The sequence below is a fragment of the Scylla paramamosain genome, chromosome 1, assembly GCF_035594125.1.
Source record: "Scylla paramamosain isolate STU-SP2022 chromosome 1, ASM3559412v1, whole genome shotgun sequence".
NCBI classification, from domain to species: Eukaryota; Metazoa; Arthropoda; class Malacostraca; order Decapoda; family Portunidae; genus Scylla; species Scylla paramamosain.
Window position 1 is genome coordinate 34,425,193 of NC_087151.1, and position 21,051 is coordinate 34,446,243.

Sequence of the window (21,051 nt, forward strand, 5' to 3'; positions counted from 1 at the left end):
AATAAGGTTATAGATAAACAAGAGAAGTGACGCCACCTAAAAAGAGAGAGAGAGAAAAAAAAAAAATCCACATGCTTCCTTCAAAATTGAGGTAATATACGTTGGGAAAAAATTACCCTACTTTAATACAAAGGGCTAAAATTTCACCGTGTTATTATGTATTAAGTTGAGGCCAGTGTGTGCGTAAAATGTTTATAGCCTGAGCAGTTAGTTGATCAAGCGAGGAGGGGAATCTCTCGGTGTTTTACGATGAAATATTAAGGAAAAAACAGAAAAAAAAAATCACACGAATCAGTAATTTTCTCTAAACACTGGAGTGAAATAACAAGAAAATATCCAATACTGACTCACCATCACTATCACCACCACCACCACTGCCACTACTACTATTTTTATCATCATCAGTGACATGGGTTCGAATCCTTCCAAAAGCAGGCCAGTTCTCAAGCTACACTGGTCGAGGAATACATGCATCTTTCCTACCAAGCCTTTCTTAGACGGAGATTCCATTGGGGAGTTCTCGAGAGCGACATGAGTTTCTGCTAGTGTCACTCTAAAGAACTCTCCTGACTGAATAGCTGAGCCTCTGCCAGTGTGTGATAGTGTGTCACCTGCCTGTATCATTAAGAGAAAGGACTAACTGAATCTCTGCTGTAAAGTGTCAGTCTAAAATAAAAATTCCTGACTGTGCCGCTATGGAATGCGACTGACCAACTGAGTCTTTGCTGTAGGGTCTCAAAAGAAATTCCTGTTTGCGCCTCCACGGAAGGGGATTGGCCATCTAAGGCTCCAGAAAGCAAAAGGAGACGACCATCCAAGTCTCTAAATAAAAACAGAGTGGCAGTGGATATGTCTACCGATGTTGCAGTCGAAGAACATAAACAAATAATGAATAAATAAAAGAATGAATGAATAAATGCATAAATGAATACATAAATAAATGGAGGCAGATGCATAAACAAACAAATAAATAAATTCAACAACAAAGACAATGGCAGCAGCAAAACCACCACCACCATCACCACCACCACGAACAACAACAACAACAACAACAACAACCACCACCACCTTCCTCTCACAACCCAACACCCCCCGCAGGTACCTACAGCTACATGCCTACCTACTCTCCAACCCAAACCACCCGACCACCCCGCTCACCCAGCCACCTACTTCTTACTTCCGCGAAGAGGTTATTTTTACTCCTGTCTGAATACGAGGCTAAAGCGAGCAGTGAATACAGGTAACGTGGCTTACTCATTACCCGCTGAGCTCCAGGTAAAGAAAGTTGGACTGGAGGGGGAAAAATAATTCACTGAGCGATGGTTCTGAGTGAGGCTGCGAGAGGCTGGTAGTGTAGTGGACGGAACTTGCTGAAGGCTTATGCTGTACATTTCAGTAATTTTGTCTTATTTTTATATTATGACCATTAGGAGTTGAATTTCTTTTACCTGTGTGTGTGTGTGTGTGTGTGTGTGTGTGTGTGTGTGTGTGTGTGTGTGTGTGTGTGTGTGTGTGTGTGTGTGTGTGTGTGTGTGTGTGTGTCAGTTGCAGTTAAGCGAAAATGTTTAGCGCTTGAAATCGTAAATATGATTTTATGTTTTGAATCCATTTTAATTTTGGATATGCATATTGCTCTCGTGTGTGTGTGTGTGTGTGTGTGTGTGTGTGTGTGTGTGTGTGTGTGTGTGTGTGTGTTAAAGTACCTGACGACGGGAGGAATGAAGAGTAAAAAATAAAATGAAATGGAATAAAATGAATAAATTAATAAATAATATTACATAAAAATCTCGTGTCAGTGTGTCTATGCAGGTCTTTATGGATGTGACTTTGTTGTGTATGTGAACTGTGTGTGTCTTTATGTTCATGACCTGCAAAATTATGTTATGTTACGTAATGTTATTTTAGGTTTTGTTTAGGTTAAGTTAGGTTAAGTTAGGTTAGGACAGGTCAGGTTAGGTTAGGTTAGGACAGGTTAGGTTAGGTTAGGTTGTTAGGTTAGCAGAATGAGACGTGTAGGAGGAAAAATCTATAAATACTACATATGTGTGACTGTATCTCCCAGAAGAGCAGCATAGTTCTGTTATGTTATGTTAAAGTTAAGATAGGAGAGGTTAGGTTAGGTTACGCTAGGTTATGTTAGGTCATGTTGCGATAGGAGAGATTAGGCAAATGACACGTGCAGGAGGTAATTCTATAGATGATGAGAAAAGTCCCTGGCCCTGACGGTGATGCCTTACTATTAATGTACCCTGACTCTTCTGTGGCTTCTGTTCGACGAGAAAATCACGCAGCGAAATGAAGAAGAGAAGATGGTAATGTGTGTGTGTGTGTGTGTGTGTGTGTGTGTGTGTGTGTGTGTGTGTGTGTGTTTATGCCGTGTTATGCTGCCAAATTCCCATCATGGCATATTCACATTCGCTGTTCGGTTTGCAAATACATCCAAACTCAGCACACGAGGGGAGTGTTTGATGTGAACGAATGACTTGCTGCTGCATCAAAGTGTTTGCATTCGCGCTGGAACACTTGCATAACATATTCGTGTTTACGGAATATGATAAACAGTCATCATCGCTTTACTGTCCTGACTGTTTATATATTTGACTGTTGACTTCTGTTGGGGAGGAGAGAGAGAGAGAGAGAGAGAGAGAGAGAGAGAGAGAGAGAGAGAGAGAGAGAGTTTGACAGTTTTGACTTCTCTTGGTTATAAAATTTAATCAGCACTTTTCTCCAACAAGTCACTCAATTATACATTATACAATATACTATTACGCAACTAATCGCCCCACCACTCACTTTAACATCCTTCCTACAATAAATAAATAAATAGATAAATAAATCAAACATGCACAACCGTTCCCTCTCTGTGACACATAATCTCCTTCAGTTTCAACAATCTTAAACACAAATGGGACTCGTATTTCTGAGGGCGAATAAAAAAATAAGGTAATATGCTGATAAGTTAAACGAGGGACGGAGCGAAGGACTGGTCAGTGTGTGTGTGTGTGTGTGTGTGTAGAGCAGGTAACCACTCAGCGGCAGACCACGGGAGCAATGAAACACTAAATCACTGCCACTGAAGCACTGAAACCCACCGCCGTTCTCTTTGAAACCGCGCTGAGGACCCTTGGCCTTGATCTAGTACAGCAGTATCTATTGGTCTGGTAAGTAATGGCAGCATTGAGTCACCGCACTGAGTTTGTTGACCGTGTGTGCGTGTGTGTATGTGTGTGGGTCTCTCTCTCTCTCTCTCTCTCTCTCTCTCTCTCTCTCTCTCTCTCTCTCTCTCTCACGCGCGCGCACATCCCATGATACTATCGTTTTATAAAGAACTGATGAGAAAAACGATATTCACTAATTGCACAGGTGAATCTTTGATCGACTATTGGAAGAAGCAAGAAGAGAAGGCTCGAGGAGGAGGAAGAGGGAGGGAGGGAAGGAGTAAGTGGAGGAGGAGGAGGAATGAAGAAGGATAGTGCTGGTGGATGAAGAATGAAGCGATGTTTCTGGTAGTTTCTTGTGTGTGTGTGTGTGTGTTATATTCCTATTGAATGACTTTCAAATCCTTTCCACATTAATGCCCAGGAAAAGAGAGAGAGAGAGAGAGAGAGAGAGAGAGAGAGAGAGAGAGAGAGAGAGAGAGAGAGAGAGAGAGAGAGAGAGAGAGAGAGAGAGAGAGAGAGAGAGTTCAAAGCGTTACAATATTATTACTTACGAGAATCCAGTCAAGTTTTCTCGTCAGCCGCTAAATAACCAGCAGACGGAAAATTCCTCCTGACAAGAATAATTTGTCTGGCTGTGAGTAATGAGTGTCTGGGGGCGGAGAAGGATGGCGGGTCGTCAGGTCGGTATTATTGCAGCTTCTAACAATACACGACCCGTAATTGCACTCGTCCCCAAGTATTTGATCTCATTGATATAGGAAACCTCGGTATTGCCAAGAGTATAACAGCCACCACCATCACTTCGTATCTCAGCCTCACCCAGCACTCGCTAGCAAATATTTGATGACACTGAAATACTAAACCAAGGTATTGCCAAATGTATGACCGCTTCCACCACCACCACTATTGTATCTGAGCCTCACCCCGCTTCTTAGTCAAACACCACAGCACAGGCTTAAGTCGAGGAATATAGAGCCGAACTGGACACCTTCATTGAGCAACGCGGCAAGACACTAAGGACTATATATTACATCTGATCCACAAGTCACGCCACCTGCCGACAAGAGCAAATACTATAATATAATATTCTTCCTAGTTTGGCCATTTGGTGATTACGTATTTGCTATTGGTAATGTGTTGCTGTGTTATGTCTTTGCTTATCTTACGCCTGACAGTGGGCGGCATAGAAAGTGGGGGGTGGTGGGTGATGGGAAGTGTGTGGCAGAGGGATATAGTGGGGGGGGTTAATGGGAAGAGAGGGGTAGGGGATAGAAGTGTGTAGCAAAGGGATAGTTACGGGTGGAGAACGAGGGGCAGAAAGGAATGAAGGGAAAGAACTGTAATATGTGTAGATGAAATACTTGAGTCTCCTTAGTGGTGATTAATAGTTTCATTATTACTGTTACTCTTACCCATTACTGAATATTAATCTTACTGCTATATCGTTACTACTTCCTGTTGTTGCTGCTATTGCTGCTGCTGCTGCTGCTGCTGCTACTACTACTACTACTACTACTACTACTACTACTACTACTACTACTACTACTACTACTACTACTACTACTCTTACTACTACTACTACTACTACTACTACTACTACTACTACTACTACTATTAATACCTACTCGCACTTTTATCACTACTACTACTACTACTACTACTACTACTACTACTACTACTACCACTACTACTATGGTAACAACACCCACTATTACTACTCGTGCTTTCACCACCACCACAACCACAAACACAACTACTACTTCCTCCCCTGTTCAACCACCACAAGAGAAATCCAACACTGGCTCCCTACGCTTCCCTCCATAAAACACTTCGTCCTTTACTTTGTACAATCACATTATCCTGGACTCTGTCTGTCTGTCTGGCGGGGAAGAGACTCACGGGCGGCGCGTACCTGCTAATTATTCTCCGTTGGCAGTACTGGGCGGGCAGGCGGGCGGGGAAGAGGAAGAGTGAGTCGGTAGATGGGCGGATGGAGTGATGAATCTGGTGGTGGGTGGGGAAGAGGGAGAGTGAGTCCGTAGGAGAGCAGGCAATTGAATACCACGATCCCGCCTTGATTGCAAGGCTTTGGTCCCCAGCGAGGGGCGGCTCCTCAGCGCCCGACGAGTGAGTCTGTTCGCCTGGTCCGGAATATTGCATTAGCACGTCCCAGGCGAGGCGAGGCGGGCTGGGAGAGGCGAAGTGAGGCGAGGCGCGGCGCGGTGCGGGTGCTCAGGTGTGGGAGACTTGTGGATGTTAGCATGAAGGGTGATGGTGTTGAGGTATCGCTATATAGATGGATAGATGCAAGGGGGACGTGTTTATTCTCTCTCTCTCTCTCTCTCTCTCTCTCTCTCTCTCTCTCTCTCTCTCTCTCTCTCTCTCTCTCTCTCTCTCTCTCTCTCTCTCTCTCTCTCCAGATCATTCACGTATTATAAACTGTAGCAACAAGAGGCTTAAATCAGCTGTTGTGTTAGCTAGTCATTCAAATCCGTACAATTAAATTTTCTCTCTCTCTCTCTCTCTCTCTCTCTCTCTCTCTCTCTCTCTCTCTCTCTCTCTCTCTCTCTCTCTCTCTCTCTCTCTCTCTCTCTCTCTCTCACGTACCTATCTTATCCCCCAAACTGTCCCCCTCACCTGCCTCCTCCAGTACCGTCCTCCCTCCACCTCGGTTCCAAAGTGTTACAATTAGTCTTTCCCCTCACGCCTCCGTCCCCAGCCTCTCGTCCCGACCCGCCCCGACCCTGGAGGAGGAGCAAAACCCGGAGGTGCTGCAGGCGACGCCCTTCACAACTTGCGAAACAGGTTCTTGCCTCCGCCTCAAGTTGGAAAATTGTTGACATCCTCCCAGGCTCACTGATTAGGCCTCTTTCCTTCCTCCCTTTCCCTCCCTCCTTCTTGCTTGCTTCCTTTCTTCCTTTTCCTCTTTTCAGTTTTTTTCCCTTCCTCTTTCTTCCTTCCCTCTTTCCTTCTTGCCTGCTTTCCTTCTTTCCTTTCCTCTTTTTCAGGGATTTTTCGTCTTCTTCTTCCTCTTTTCTTCCTCTTTTTCCTTCTTGTTTGCTTCCTTTCTTCCTCTTACTCTTTTTCACGATATTTTTACTTCTGTCCCTTCCTCTTTCTCCCCTCTCTCCTCCTTGCTTGTTTTTCTTCCTTTTCCTCTTTTTCAGGGTATTTTTTCCTTCCCTTCTCATTTCCTCACGATCTCCGATTTCCTTTCCTTCTCTATGCCGGATTTTTTTTTCATTTATCTCTTTCTCCTCCCTCTAATTCTCTTTACCTTTCATTCCTTCTTCCATCCCATGTCTGCTCTTCCTCTTCTCTGCAGACATTTCTTCTCTTCTCCCCTTTCCATCTTTTCTTATTCCTCTTCCTTCTTTCCCATCCTCTTTCCTCTTTCTTCTCTTTTACAGCATTCTTCTTTTCTCCTCCTCCTCCTCCTCCTCCTCCTTCTCCTCGTCTTCCTGTTCCTTTCCCCTCTTTGCCATCTCCTTTCTTTTTCTTTCTTTATGGCTTTTCATTTCTTCTCCTTCTTCTCTCACTTCCTTCTTTTCTTCTTTCCCTATCTCCTTTTCTTCTCCTCTTTGCACACTTTCCCTTTCTCCTAATCCTCCTCCTATTCCTTCTTTTTCCTATCTCCTATTCTCTTCATACTCTCTTTTTCTCCTATTCCTCCTACTACTCCTCTTTCCTAGTTCCTTTTCCTACATTTTTGTTTCCCTTCCTCTTTACACACTCCATTTTTCCTTTTCCATCTCTTTACCACCTCCTTTTCCTTTTCTTGCAATTTCCTATTTCTTTACCCGCTCCTCTTGACACGCTTTCTCCTATTCCTTCTTCTCCTTTATCCTCCTCTTCTCCACACCACTTCTCTCTCTCTCTCCCTCACTTCAGCGGGCTCAGAATAAATGCGACGCGTGTCTCTCGCACCAAAGTCGGCACCGAGATAAGTCTTTCCGGCGTCAAGGCAGGACAACGTGTACCTGCCCAACATACACAAGCGTCTCGCCAACCGACCTTCTCACGCTCCGCCCCGCCCCGCTAAACGCACCTCCCACCGCTGCCACCATTTGTGTGCATCATATGACTTCCTCTCTTCTCCGGCGGCAGCACTTCCTCTCTCGGGGTTTGCGGGGAAGTATGGGGGAAGTGTGAGTTCAACTTCAAAAGGCTGGATGTTCTCTCTATCTGTCTCTGGTGAATGTTTCTTCGTATCTTCCACTTCAGAGATACAGTTGTTGCTTTTCCTGAGGTTTCTATCTTCCTACGACTTGACCTTGTTTGAGAGAGGAGTATTTTAAACTTTAAAAGGCCGAGTGTTCGCTTGGTTTGTCTCTCTTTCTCCCTCTCGTGAATGTTTAGTGGTGTCTTTCTCTTTCTTGCGGAATGTCCTTGTTCTTCGTGGTTTGCAGAGTTTGATAGTAAGTTTAAATCTGTCTTTCCATCTTCCTGTGACTTGGACTTGTTTGAGAGAGAGGAGTTTCTGATCAAGGTGCCGCCAAACCTGAATTGTTACCTCGTTTGGGAGTTCCTTTATTTATCTATTTATTTATCTTTTTTTTTTTTTTTGATGAGGCGATAACCGGGCTTTTTTTTTTTTCATTGCTTGCTCTTATTTTTGCCCTTGCTCTTGTTTGTGTCGTGTTCTTCTTTTCCCGAGCTTCCTTTTGTCCTTAATCCGCTTTCCTTATGCATAAAAATTCAACATAATATCAAACAATGACGTCAAATGAGTGTTTATCCATTTATTTCTCTCTCTCTCTCTCTCTCTCTCTCTCTCTCTCTCTCTCTCTCTCTCTCTCTCTCTCTCTCTCTCTCTCTCTCTCTCTCTCTCTCTCTCTCTCTCTCTCTCTCTCTCTCTCTCTCTATCGAACAATGACGTCAAATGAGTGTTTATCCATTTATTTATCTCTCTCTCTCTCTCTCTCTCTCTCTCTCTCTCTCTCTCTCTCTCTCTCTCTCTCTCTCTCTCTCTCTCTCTCTCTCTCTCTCTCTCTCTCTCTTTCTCTGGCTCCACTGCAAATGTTCCTCTTCAGTTTTTTCTTTATTCTTTTGAATTTGTTGTATTGTATTGCTACTACAAGTTGCTTTGTCAGTTTTTTTCTTTTTTATTTCTCCTCGTTTTTTAGAATGAAATCCAGAAAATAAAAACGTTGTTGACTGCTCGTTCTTAACTTTGAAGGACGTTATTTTTCTCTCTACTCATTCCACGACTAACATTTTTATCCACAATCTTACTGTGGAGTATCTTACAGTGTTATATATATAATATTTGTATAGTTTTTTATGTTTTACCTTATTTATTTTTCTAAAATTTACGAGAAAAGCTGCTCACGGTTTTTTCTTTTTAAAGTTGAGAAATGTTTTTTCTTTCTCCCTCTCCACTTGCCTCGTGCTTCACTGTTCCTGGCCTAACTTTCACTATATATTATTTCTAGCTACACACAAAATTACATTCAACAAAACATTCTAAACGTTTCTTTTCATCATCCTGTCTTCCTTCCCAACTTCATCTTGTTTTTTTTTTTCCTCTCCCGGTTTACCTCACAAGCGTTTCACAGGTTCATCTTGTTTCTCTTCCTCTACCACGTTACTTCGTAAACGCTTCCCTGCATCACCCTGTCTCCCATCCTCCTCATTCTTTATCTCACAGTCGTTTCTTTTCATCATCCTGCCTCTCATCTTTTACTTTACAAACGTTTCCTTTCATCATCCTATCTTTTTCCTCTCCCACCTCATCTCACAAACGTTTAGTAGCACCATACTGTCTTGCTTCCTTTCCTACCTAGCCTCATAAACGTTTACCAGCACAATTCTCTCTCCCTTTCTCTCTTACTTCACCTGACAAACGATTTCCAGCACCATCCTCTCTCCTGTTCTCTCTTGCTTCATCTCACAAACGTTGCCCTCCATCATCCTGTCCTCCTTTCTCATCTCACGTTACCTCATGAAACGTTTGCCTACGTGCATCATCTGTCTCCTTCCATCTCATATTTTACCTCATAAACGTTTTCTGTCATCATCCTGCCTCCATTTTTCCTCCTTTACCTCACAAACGTTTCTTTACATTATTCTGTCTTGCTTTCTCTCCCACCACGAAACGTTCGCCTACATGCACCATCCTGTTCTCCTCTCTCGCACCGGTAAAGCGTTCCTGAGAGAGAGTCACGGCACAGACAGGTAAAGCAGCTCACCTTTCCTGCCTAGCGCTGCATCCACTCCTATCATGCCAACCTCTCCCCGCCATCTTATGCAGCAATGTTCCAGCACCAGTACTAATCCAATTGGTGCCCCTTTTCTATTCACTTTCTAGGGAGCGGAAATTAGACGGATTTTCATTTTTTTTTTATTTCTCTTTTACAGTTTTCTGCATTCCATGAGCAGCCTATTTTTGACATAACAAGGAAAAAGTATACTTAAACTGGCCATCTTTACTAAACGCTTTTTTTTTTATCATCTTAATCACCTTTCTCATTTTTATTTTAGTATATTTTGTATATATTTAGTGTATCTGCATATTTTTTTTTTTTCTGCAGCCTCTTCCTTGATCATATATGGCTGCTGTTCTTCATTAGTCTTCCAAAAGCCTCTGTCTTCTGCCTCCTCTCCACTCAGTCATCTCTCTCTCTCTCTCTCTCTCTCTCTCTCTCTCTCTCTCTCTCTCTCTCTCTCTCTCTCTCTCTCTCTCTCTCTCTCTCTCTCTCAAATAATCTCCAATGCAATCCTTCCATCTCTCCTTTTGGCCTGCCTCGTCTTTTTCTCTTCATTTTTTTTTCAAACTGTATATTTTGACAATTAAAAAAGTGCAGAACCCATCTTTTTTCTTCTACTTCTCTTCAATTGTACATTTCGACAATTAAAACCTACAGGGGAATTATTGTCAAAACTGAAATACGAGCACGAGACAAAGAGTCTGAAGTGGTAAGGACATGGTATGAGAAAGAAAGATGTGACAAAGAGGAACGACGAATGGAGAGGTACAAGAGCGCAGGCAAAGAGGAAGAGCCGTGAAGAGATGGATCGAGTGTATAAATCAAGATACGAGGGAAAAGAGCTTAGAGGAGAGGGTGTGCTGATGTCAACAGAAGTGAGTGAAGGAGGCCAGACATGTTTAGCGACCTGACATGAAAGTAGGAAAAGCTGAGGGCAAAGAAAGGTGGAAAGATAGACCGATAGACAGATTAATGGATAGACAGATAGATAGATAGATAGATAGATAGATAGGTAGATAGATAGATAGACAGGTAGGTAGGTAGGTAGATAGATAGATATATAGGTAGATAGATAAAGACAGACAGACGGACGGACAGAGACAGACATGCGGACAGACAGACAGACAGACAGACAGACAGACAGACAGACGGAAAGGAAGGAAGGAAAGAAGGAAGGGAGATATATAGATAGATAGAACGACGAACGTATGGACAGACTGAAAGAAAGAAAGAAAAAAAAGGGAAAAAAAAACGAATGAATAAATAAATGTTTTGGTAAATAAAAGAACCCAAAGGTAAAAATAAAATGAATGAATAAATGGATGAATAAATAAATAAATAAATGAACGAACGAACGAACGAATGAAGTCACAACCACCCTTCAACCATCCCCTTAAAAAATGGGAGCGTCACTATTCCCCCTCAAGCGCTCCCTTCAAACCGAACGCGAGTCAAATGGAACAGCAAAACTATATAGACCGCCATTTTAGTGACTGGAATAAACCTGTACATTTCTCTTTCTAGATCGTTGGTTATGGGGAAACTGCTAACTAAGTAACTTTCTCTATTTTTTTTCATTTTTTTTTTCTCTCATTTATCAGCTATTCTGTTTTTTTTTTTTTTACTTCAGCTCCCTCTGTTCATCTCTCTTTCTAGATCGTTGGTTATGAAAAACTGGTAAACTAAGTAATTTTTTCTCTCTTTTTCATTATAATTTCTTCTCACTTATCAGTTGTTCCTCTTTTTCTTTTTCTTTCTTTTTCTTTTTTTTTTTTTTTTACTTATTTCGTTGATACATTTTACTTTTCTAGATTGTTTGTTTTTGGAGAACCCCTAAGTAACTTTTCTCTCTTTTTTCTATTTTAATTCCTTTTCATTTATCAAGTGTTATTTTTTCTTCCTTTTTTTTCTTTTATACATTATTTCGAGTTGCACATCTCTGTTTCTAGATTGTTGGTTAGGGAAAACTACGCATTGACAAGCTTTTTCTTTCTTTTATCTTAATTTCCTCTTATGTATCAACTATGATTTTCCCATTTGTTGCTTTATTTCCGTCTCTTTTTTTTCATCTTAATTTCCTGCCATTTATCGTCCGTTTTCTCTCTCTTTATATTCCTTTGTTTTATCTATATCCATCTCTTTTTGGACTTCTTACTTTCTTTATCTTAATTCTGCGTCCGCTTCCTTTTCTTATCTCTTTCCTTTTTTTTTTATTTTTCTATTACTATCTATTCTTTTTTTTCTCGTTTCCGTTCTCAATTCCCTCTCACTCCGTTTTCTCTCTAAGCTTTCACTTCATTTCCTCTCTTTCCTAATCGTTCTGCTTTCCTCCTTTCTCCTTCACCTTCATTTGCTCTCCTCGTTCCCTTTCCTAACTTTTATCTTAATTTCGCATCCTTCACTAATCTCTACCTTCTTATTCCCTGATTTTTTTTCTTTCACATCAATTTTCTCTCTTTTCTAATCGTTTCTTTTGTTAATTTTCATCTCAGTCTCGTATTTTCCTCAAAATTTTTTTTTCGCTTACACTCCTTCCGTCGTTCCTGGTCATTCCTCATTTTCATAATTTCTCCAAACTTAACTTTGCAATTTTTTTTCACTGATTATTTCCTTTTATTCTGTCTTATTTCTTTGCCTTCATTTCGTCTCAGTTCTATACATGTGGCCACGTTATTTTCATCTTCCATTTTTCCTTCCATTTTTTTTTTTTATCATCGTTCCCGTTTTAATAGCTTTCCTATCTTAACTCCGAATTTTTCACTAATGTTTCCCTTTTTTCTCTCTATCTTTCTTTTCTTTTTTGCTTTCATTCCATCTCTCTTGTATATGTGGCCGTAATAATTTCCCTTTCTCTGTTTTTTTTCCTTCCTCTGACTGTATTTTTCGCTAACATTTTTCCTTTTTTTTTTTCATCTCATTTCTTTACTTTAATTCCGGCTCTCTTTTATACATGTGACCAATTTATTTTTACCTGCACTGCCGACGTTACTTCTATTTTTCCTGATTATTCTCCCTCTCATTATTTTCTTTTTTTCACTCTAACTCTGTATTTCTCTCTAATCTTTTCTTTTTATTTCTTTCCTCATTTCTTTGCCTTCATTTCGTCTCTCTTTTATACAAATGGTTATTATTATTATCATTATTATTCCCCTTTCCCTAGCTTTCTATTCGTAATCTTATATTTTCTAACTAATCGTTGCCTGCTCCTCATTTCTTTTCCCCCCCCCTGATATCAAATTACTGTTAGGATGAAGGCGCCATATTGTAACATTAAGACTATTTTTGTATACCTACTTCATAACTTTCAGAACAGCAACCCAAACTGCTCAGAAAACTTTCCTTCCCCTATTCTCACTATCCCACCTCTTCAACCCTCCCCCTCCTCCCCATTATTGCTACTCACTTTCTAAATAAACTCTTAATTCCACTTTTCTATTTCTTTTTAACCATAATTCTATTTTCTATTTATCGTTACCCTTCTCCTCATCTTTTTTCCCTTTATTCCGCCTCTTTTTCCTACATGTGGCTACGTTGATTTTACTTTTCATTCTTTCTAAGTTTCTTGATTTTCTTTTTTTTTTCATTCTAGCTCAGTATATTTTCACTAATCATCCAATTTTATCCCTCTTTTTTTTTGCTTTCATTCTTCTTTTCTACGCAGCGACACGTTATTTTTTTTTACCTCCATTGCCTTAACTTGTGTTTTTTTCATAATCATTCCCTTTTTCCTAGTATTTTCAAGTTTTCTTAACATAACTGTGCATTTTCCCTCTCTACATATTTTTTTCCTTTTCCTCTTTCTTAGTTCTTTGTTTTTATTCCGCCTTTCATTTCTGTGTTTGGCCACGTTATTTTCATCTCCATTCCGTCTGTTTCCTAATCTTTTCAACCTAATCCCTTCTCTCTCTCTCTCTCTCTCTCTCTCTCTCTCTCTCTCTCTCTCTCTCTCTCTCTCTCTCTCTCTCTCTCTCTCTCTCTCTCTCTCATTTCTTTTACCTTAATTCCAATCCCTCTTATACATTCCCTTTTCCTAGACTTCTTACTAAACCCAATTTTTTACTAATCGCTGCTCTAGTTTCCCATTTCTTTACCTTCATTCCGTCTCTCTTTCATACACGTGGCCACGTTAGCATGGGTCGCGTCCTTGGATTCACCTTGGCGACAAAGGACGTTAATGTGAAGGAAGCCTGAGCGGCGCGGGAGTCTCCGGACAAACTTGCTGACACACCGACGCGGACGTGAAGGAAAACTTCTCTCGAAACGCCCAAGAAAAACTTCACGAAATGAACAGCGGTGTCAGTCCGTTTGAGAGAGAGAGAGAGAGAGAGAGAGAGAGAGAGAGAGAGAGAGAGAGAGAGAGAGAGAGAGAGAGAGAGAGAGAGAGAGAGAGAGAGAGAGGGGGGATAGGGAGAAGCGAAGTAGGTGAGTTAGTTAGGAATGAAGGAAGGAAGGAAGGATGGCAAAAAGGATGGAAGGAAGTTAATAAGGAAAGATAGAAAGAAGGAAAGAGGGGAGAGAGGGAGAGATGAAGATGGTAAGAAATGGGGGAAGAAATGTTGGAAAGGAGGAAGGAGGGAAGAAAAAAGGAAATTGTCATAAATTACTCTGGAGCACCTAAGCAGAGAGAGAGAGAGAGAGAGAGAGAGAGAGAGAGAGAGAGAGAGAGAGAGAGAGAGAGAGAGAGAGAGAGAGAGAGAGAGAGAGAACGAGCCTCAAAGTTACTCTTAATACCACACACACTAACAAACAAACACACAACTCTCTTATTTGAGGAACGGAGACAAAAAAAAAAGACAGAGAGAGAGAGAGAGAGAGAGAGAGAGAGAGAGAGAGAGAGAGAGAGAGAGAGAGAGAGAGAGAGAGAGAGAGAGAATAAATAAAAGACGAAGTTTACATGATGCTGGCTTGTGCAGATGGACTCGAACCCAGGCACGTGTATTTACCTGGGCGACAAGAGTACCAGTGAGCGAAAAGGTGACAGCGGAAGACCAGGAGGAGAACAAGAGACTACGGCAAGCAGACCGGATTAGGCTTATTTCACGTACGTACTGTGTGTGTGTGTGTGTGTGTGTGTGTGTGTGTGTAGGGCGGACACTCTCTCTCTCTCTCTCTCTCTCTCTCTCTCTCTCTTTGGAAAGGTCATGGCGGTGCAAGTGACACCTTTTCCGCCTTAATTAGTGGCATACAGGTGAGGCAGGGATTTGTGGCTAATTAATTGTGGCTTCCTTCTCTCTCTCTCTCTCTCTCTCTCTCTCTCTCTCTCTCTCTCTCTCTAGGGAACAGAACAGTAAGTCAAGATTATGCGTCATGTGTAATACTCGTATATATATTTCCCTTCCTCTTTCCCTTTCCTCCTCCTCCTCCTCCTCCTCCTCCTCCACCTCCATCCACTCATTACCTCTTCCTCTCCCACTCTCCATTTTCCTCTTGCAGTAAACTCTTACTCTCATGTCTTTGTGTGATATTTCTCTCCTAGTTTTCTCTCTCTCTCTCTCTCTCTCTCTCTCTCTCTCTCTCTCTCTCTCTCTGTTCTCTTCCTTATTTTTTCCTCATTCTATTCTTCTCCATCTTTCCCTTACTCCGATTTCCTCATGTTTTCTTTCCGTCTCCTTCTCCTTCTTCCATTTTTCTCTCCCTCTTTTCTGCCTTTTTTTTCTTCCTCTCCTCTCTATTAAATTATTGCTCTTACTTTTTTCTCTTCATCTCTTTCCTCTTCCTCCTCCTCCTCCTCCTTTTCAACATCATCTTCTCCCTCCCTCTATTTCCACTTCCTACTTAACGCTTCCTTTCTCTCCTCCTCCTCCTCCTCCTCCTCCTCTCAACTCAAGTGCTCTGTCTTCCTCTCATTTTTCCTCTTCCTCCTCCTCCTCTCACTCACCTCTCAATTGCCCTCCTCTTCCTACTTGCCCTTTCCTCCTTTACCTCACCCATCATTCTTTCTGCGGCCAATGGTCTCTCTCTCTCTCTCTCTCTCTCTCTCTCTCTCTCTCTCTCTCTCTCTCTCTCTCTCTCTCTCTCTCTCTCAAAGCCGTGCTCCTCTTCACCACTAAATCTCGCTGTCTGACACACGCTATTCCACGCGACACGAGACACGGAGGGAGAGGGAGAGGGAGAGGGAGAGAGGAGGGAGAGGGAGAGGGAAGGAAGGAGGGAAGTACCAGGAAGGAGGGGAAAGGAGGGACAGAGGGATAAGCGAGGGAAAGAGAAGCAGGAGGAGGGATGCGGGAGGTAAGGAGGAGGGGGTGGAGGGAAGGAGGGAAGAGGGAGAAGAGGGAGGGAGAGAAGGAAGGGAGAGAGGAGGACGATGATGACGAATGAGACGTTCGAAATAAAGGGGACCTACTTGCTCCCTCCTCCTTCTCCTCCTCCTCCTCCTCCACCTCCTCCTCCTCCTCCTCCTCCTCCTCCACTACTGCGAGTTTTTGAAGGACCAGAGAACACCTTCCCAGCATTTTCTTTTATTTTCCGGAACGGCGCACGTCAAGGCAGCCAGAGAGAGAGAGAGAGAGAGAGAGAGAGAGAGAGAGACGACTGTGTGTGTGTGTGTGTATTAATCCCCCATCAACTGCCTTTATCGACCTAACTTGACCGCTAATCCAAGAAATGACAGAGGCGCAGCTATACAAACAATACACAAATTAACAAAACCAAGGCAGGCAAGCAGGCAAGCAGGGAAGCAGGCACAGTACAGACACACGCCCAGCAGATCCAGCAGGCGGAAGAGCAGCAGGAAGTTCAGAGGGCGGCGGTAGGAGTAGGAGGAGGAGGAGGAGGAGGCAGACAAGCGTTCAATAACACAAATACTGAGAAGGTTGTCAACACAGTCCAGGCTACAACCCACGACTCGCGCATCACGAGAGTAAACATTGAGCAAAGTGAAGGAAAGGAGGGACGTGAAGGGAGACCGGCGGTGAGGTGACGGAGTGAACGATGAAGTGGGATGAAGAGGATGACGAGGGCAGTGGCCATGGCGAGGGCAAGGATGAGGCTGAGAATAGCAGGTAGGACTTAAGGTGACAAGGATGAGGGTGGTGAGGAGGACTAAAACGAGGACAACGAGAAAGATAACTATGAAGAAGACGAGGAAAAATTAGAGGAAAACAAGGAAAACAATGAAGAAGACGAGGAGGACAATCACCGACACAAGGACAACGACGTGGACGAGAATGGTAATTTGGACTCAGACAACATCAAATAGGAGGAAAACGAAGGAAATTATGAAAAAAGGACTATCACGACGAGGAAAACGGCAGGACGAGGATGCCGCGCCAGTGACTAGACGGACTAAAGACAATTTCACTCACTGGCGAATCAGATGCATACGAATATTACTCTCTCTCTCTCTCTCTCTCTCTCTCTCTGTGCAGTAAACACGTGTAGCCAGCACCAATAGGGGCGCCGCCGCAGCAGAGATAGACAGCAGAGATAAGGAAATATCAGGGAGGGAGAGGGAGAGGGAGAGGGAGAGGAAAACAGCAATCAGTTATCAAAGGAGGCGACATTCCCTGTTTAATCTGCGGGAATCACAGCAAAACACACACACACACACACACTGCCCTGGATGACCACACGTGTACGTTCCTATCATGTGCACGATTTTATATGTACACAGCATCAGAGTACCAGGAACCTCGTAGATAAACACACACACGAACACACACACACACACACACACACACACACACACACACACACACACACACACACACAGCATCACACACGTACACAAAATAAATCACGAGACATGTACAACAACAACCAATACTTACACACAAAAGTGCACACAGCATCATGGCCACCACACACAGGAAACACAAAGACGCACACACGCACGCACACAAACACCACAGGCAAATTAAACACAAAGTACACACGCAACTACACGAACACATACGGGGGCGTCGGGGTAGACGGGGCGCCGACAGGAGAAGAGACAGGAGCGGGGCAGCCTGTAGGTGGGAGGGGAGAGACAAGGAGGGCTTCTAGGGTGTGGCAGCACCTGTGGGCGAGGCGTGGCGGACTCGGGAGTGGCCCTGCAGGCGTGGCGGCGGCAGGGGCGGGAGCGGCAGAGGAGGCGCGGCAGTACACCTTCTGCAGGCACCGGGCGGCGACACAACCCACTCTCGCGACAGCCACGCGACGACTGACCCGGCACGTGCTCTCTCTCTCCCTCTCCCTCTCTCTCTCTCTCTCTCTCTCTCTCTCTCTCTCTCTCTCTCTCTCTCTCTCTTACAAATCCTTTCCAGGCCCGATCCTCCATTAAATCTTTTTATTTCGTTGCCTCCTCCCCACCCCAACCTACCTCCTCTCTCTCTCTCTCTCTCTCTCTCTCTCTCTCTCTCTCTCTCTCTCTCTCTCTCTCTCTCTCTCTCTCTCTCTCTCTCTCTTTCCAAACAAGATACAAAGTTTGAATACGTATAATGACCAAGAGATTGTTTTCCTTAAGCCGACAAGATTGATGTTATAGTGGGAAGGTGATGGCGGTGATGGTGGTGGTGGAGGTGGTCTGCATACGCACACACACACACACACACAAATACAAATAGGTTCAATTCGGTTCATTATTTTTTTTTTTTTAGGTAATCAAGGCGAAGCAGGTATAACTTTTTCGATGTTGTTGTTGTTGTTGTTGTTGTTGTTGTTGTTGGTGGTGGTGGTGGTGGTGGTGGTGGTGCTGGTGGTAATGGTGGTGTCCATAAATTATCTAAATCTTCTCATAAAATAATTTAATTCTTTTTTTCTTCCTTTCTTTCTTCTTTTTCGCCTCTTCCTTCCCCTCTTTTTCCCTCCTTCCCTCCTTCCTCTCTCTTCCAATTTCCATTCCTTGCTCTTTTCCTTCCCTCGTTCTTTCCTTCTCGTTCCTATATTCCTTTCCTCCTTCCATTCTTCTTTCATCTCTCCTTCCTCCCTCAACCTCCCTCTCTCCTCCATCCTCCCTACCTCCCTACCTCCATCCCTCTCTCCCTTCCTTCCTTCCTTCCTTCCTTCCTTCCTTTTTTCTTCCACCCCCACCCTTCTCCCTCTCTCTCCTAAACTTTTCACCTTAAAAGCCACCAAACTGTCCACTTCAAGGCAACAAACAGTCTTCACCTCCACTTTATCCACCCATCAATTTTTTTCAACGTCTAAAGGAGGCTGCTCGAGGGGCTACAAAAACTAGGAAAATGCCTCCCTAACTGCCGCTCCTCCCTAAAAACTTTTGTAGAAGCAGGGTTCCAATCGGGTCAGCCAATTTAGTTCGTGAGATGTATTGATACGCTTCTCTTAAAATCGCCCAAGTCATAAAAACGAAATCAGGCAGAGAGTTCAGGAATTTATGAGAGACTGAAAGAGTTAAGATGCTGGTTTTTAACTCTTGCATTAGCGAAGGGTGTAGGAAGTGGTTAGAGAGTGAATATAGTATGGGGGTTTCTCTTTCACTAGCAAGCTGGGGCATCAGGCAAGGAGTTTAAGAGTTAATTAGTGAGGTGGGATGATGGGGTAAAGATCCAGGTCAACTCTTGTTAACCCTTTCAGTACTAGTCATTTTTTTCCCCATATTCCCTTAGCATTTTCAGACACATGTTTTTGTACTAGAGTATATTAATTTGTTTTATAACATAGAAAATAGAAAATGAACCTCCTATTCTTTCTGTTCTTCGTATGGCCATGCTAATAATACTCCTATACTGCTCCGAATGTCACCTGAAGACGAGCATAGCAGTGAAAGGATTACGGGAACAGAAAGAGCTGAGGAACTGAAGATAAGAGTAAACAGAAACATGTATACCTAAGATAAAGGTAATATGAATTAATAATAAACTGACCCTTCGGATCTTCAGCTTAAAGGGACAAAGAGGGTTGAGAGACAGAAGATAAGAATAAGCAGATACATGTATACTTAAGAGAAAGATAATATGAATAGATAAACTTTTCGGTTCTTCAACTTGTCTCTTTTCTTGGGAACGCCATTATGAGCGGGCTTCCTAGGCCGGTCCCCCCCCCATACATACAAATAGTAAGACAAATTTATAGACACAATAAATAGATAGATATGCAAACACCTTCGATCCATGGCTTCTATCCAATAAATAAAATGAAAGTTGGAAAATTGATAAGGGAATAAACTCATAAATCAATACATGAATAAATACATAAACAAGAGCGTTAATCTGTGAGAATCGATGCCTGTTTCTTTTTTTTTTTTTGCATCTTCCCATCACCTGAACAGTTTGAAGACACGACTATCACCACACCTCAGGAACAAAATAGCCCCACCTGATTTTTTTTTTTTTTTATGTAAGAGGGGCAGCAAAAAAGGAAAAAAAAAAAAAACCCACTGAAGTGCCAGTTCCTGAAGAAAAAAAAGGCCAAATGGATTATACAAAAATGTAGGATAACTGTATTGAAACCCTTTTGTATCCATCTTTCTGGGGGTGGAGACGCAATCCAGCACTTTGAAGCTCAGAAAAACAAGAGCAATAGAATCAAAAGAATGAAACCTATGCGAAAGACAACATGGTGTTTCCGTGTTTGTGTGCTTTTGTGTGTTGAAGGGGGAATGAGGTGTAGAAAGTCTTTAACGCATGGAAGAAAAAAAAATAAAGAGCAATAATATTAAAAGAATAAAACCAACGAGAGAAAAGTATATATATGTGTTTCCGTGTCTGTGTGTCTGTGTTGGAAGAGGGTTAGAGGCACTGGCGACTCTGGCAAAACACTCTCTGATGCGTAGAAGAAAAAAGTGTAACAAAATTGAAGAATAAGCCAATACGGGATAAATGTATATCTGTATTTTCGAGCTTGTTTGTTTGTTTGTGTGCGTGTGTGTGTGTGTGTGGGTGTGTGTGGGTGGATGGGAACAACGGCGAGGAACTAAGGCATGCAGGGAAGGACAAGCTAAAAGGGCATGAGGACAGTCACCGACCGCCCGACCAACACTGAGGAAATTTTAAACAGAGAAAATAAGCAAACCAGACAAGGAATATTTTGTTACGGTGAGCACTGCTGACTGAGATGAAACTACCCAAATATTGCTGCTTTGAGAGGAAACACAGCCCTAGGGAATGATCATCGATTGGTTTTAGTTACTGACATAAGATCTGAGAGGAATATTAAGATGCTTTGAAAGAACGTTAATATTGTCGAGTGAATCGTCGAAAACTGACAGGGAAAGAATAATGACTCGATAGCTGACGGAAAAATATGACTTAAAGGACGATCACCGATTGTTTTTAGTTACTCCCATGATAAAACTGAAAAGAAATACACCTTTCCCTAATTACCAGTCAGTCTGACACATTTTTACTTGTTCTACAGCCACATCCAATCTTTGAACAGGGAAGAAATTGCAAAATGTATTATTTTTCATCGCTAACTTTCTTATAGATGCTTATAAAGACTTCACGCATTGTTTCTGGTGCTCCTAATTGTTTCGTGATATTATAGAACTAATTCTTGAAAAAGACAGATTTTTGACAGAAATCTAAACCTCAGGAAAAGTTCAGTGACTGTTCTTAGTTATCGTCATGACAAAATTCCAGAGAAATATTAAGATGATTGAAAAGAACGTTGATATTATAGAACTAATCGTTGAAAATGGACAGATTTTTGACATAAATAATTTTTTAATTAATACATGATAAAATTCGAGATGAATATCAAGAACATTAATATTGCAGAATTAACCCTCAAAAATACAC

The 21,051-nt window shown here is 42.4% G+C and overlaps 1 protein-coding gene across 1 annotated transcript in view; it reads right to left on the bottom strand.

Annotated features, from left to right (window-relative positions):
• LOC135104504 (uncharacterized) overlaps nt 1-17,560 on the bottom strand; it is a 142,206-nt gene extending 124,646 nt beyond the window's left edge. Inside the window, exon 1 of the mRNA XM_064012069.1 lies at nt 17,265-17,560. The gene's annotated coding sequence lies outside the window, so the exon portion shown is untranslated. The remainder of the gene's footprint in view (nt 1-17,264) is intronic.
• Between the last annotated feature and the right edge of the window lie 3,491 nt (nt 17,561-21,051).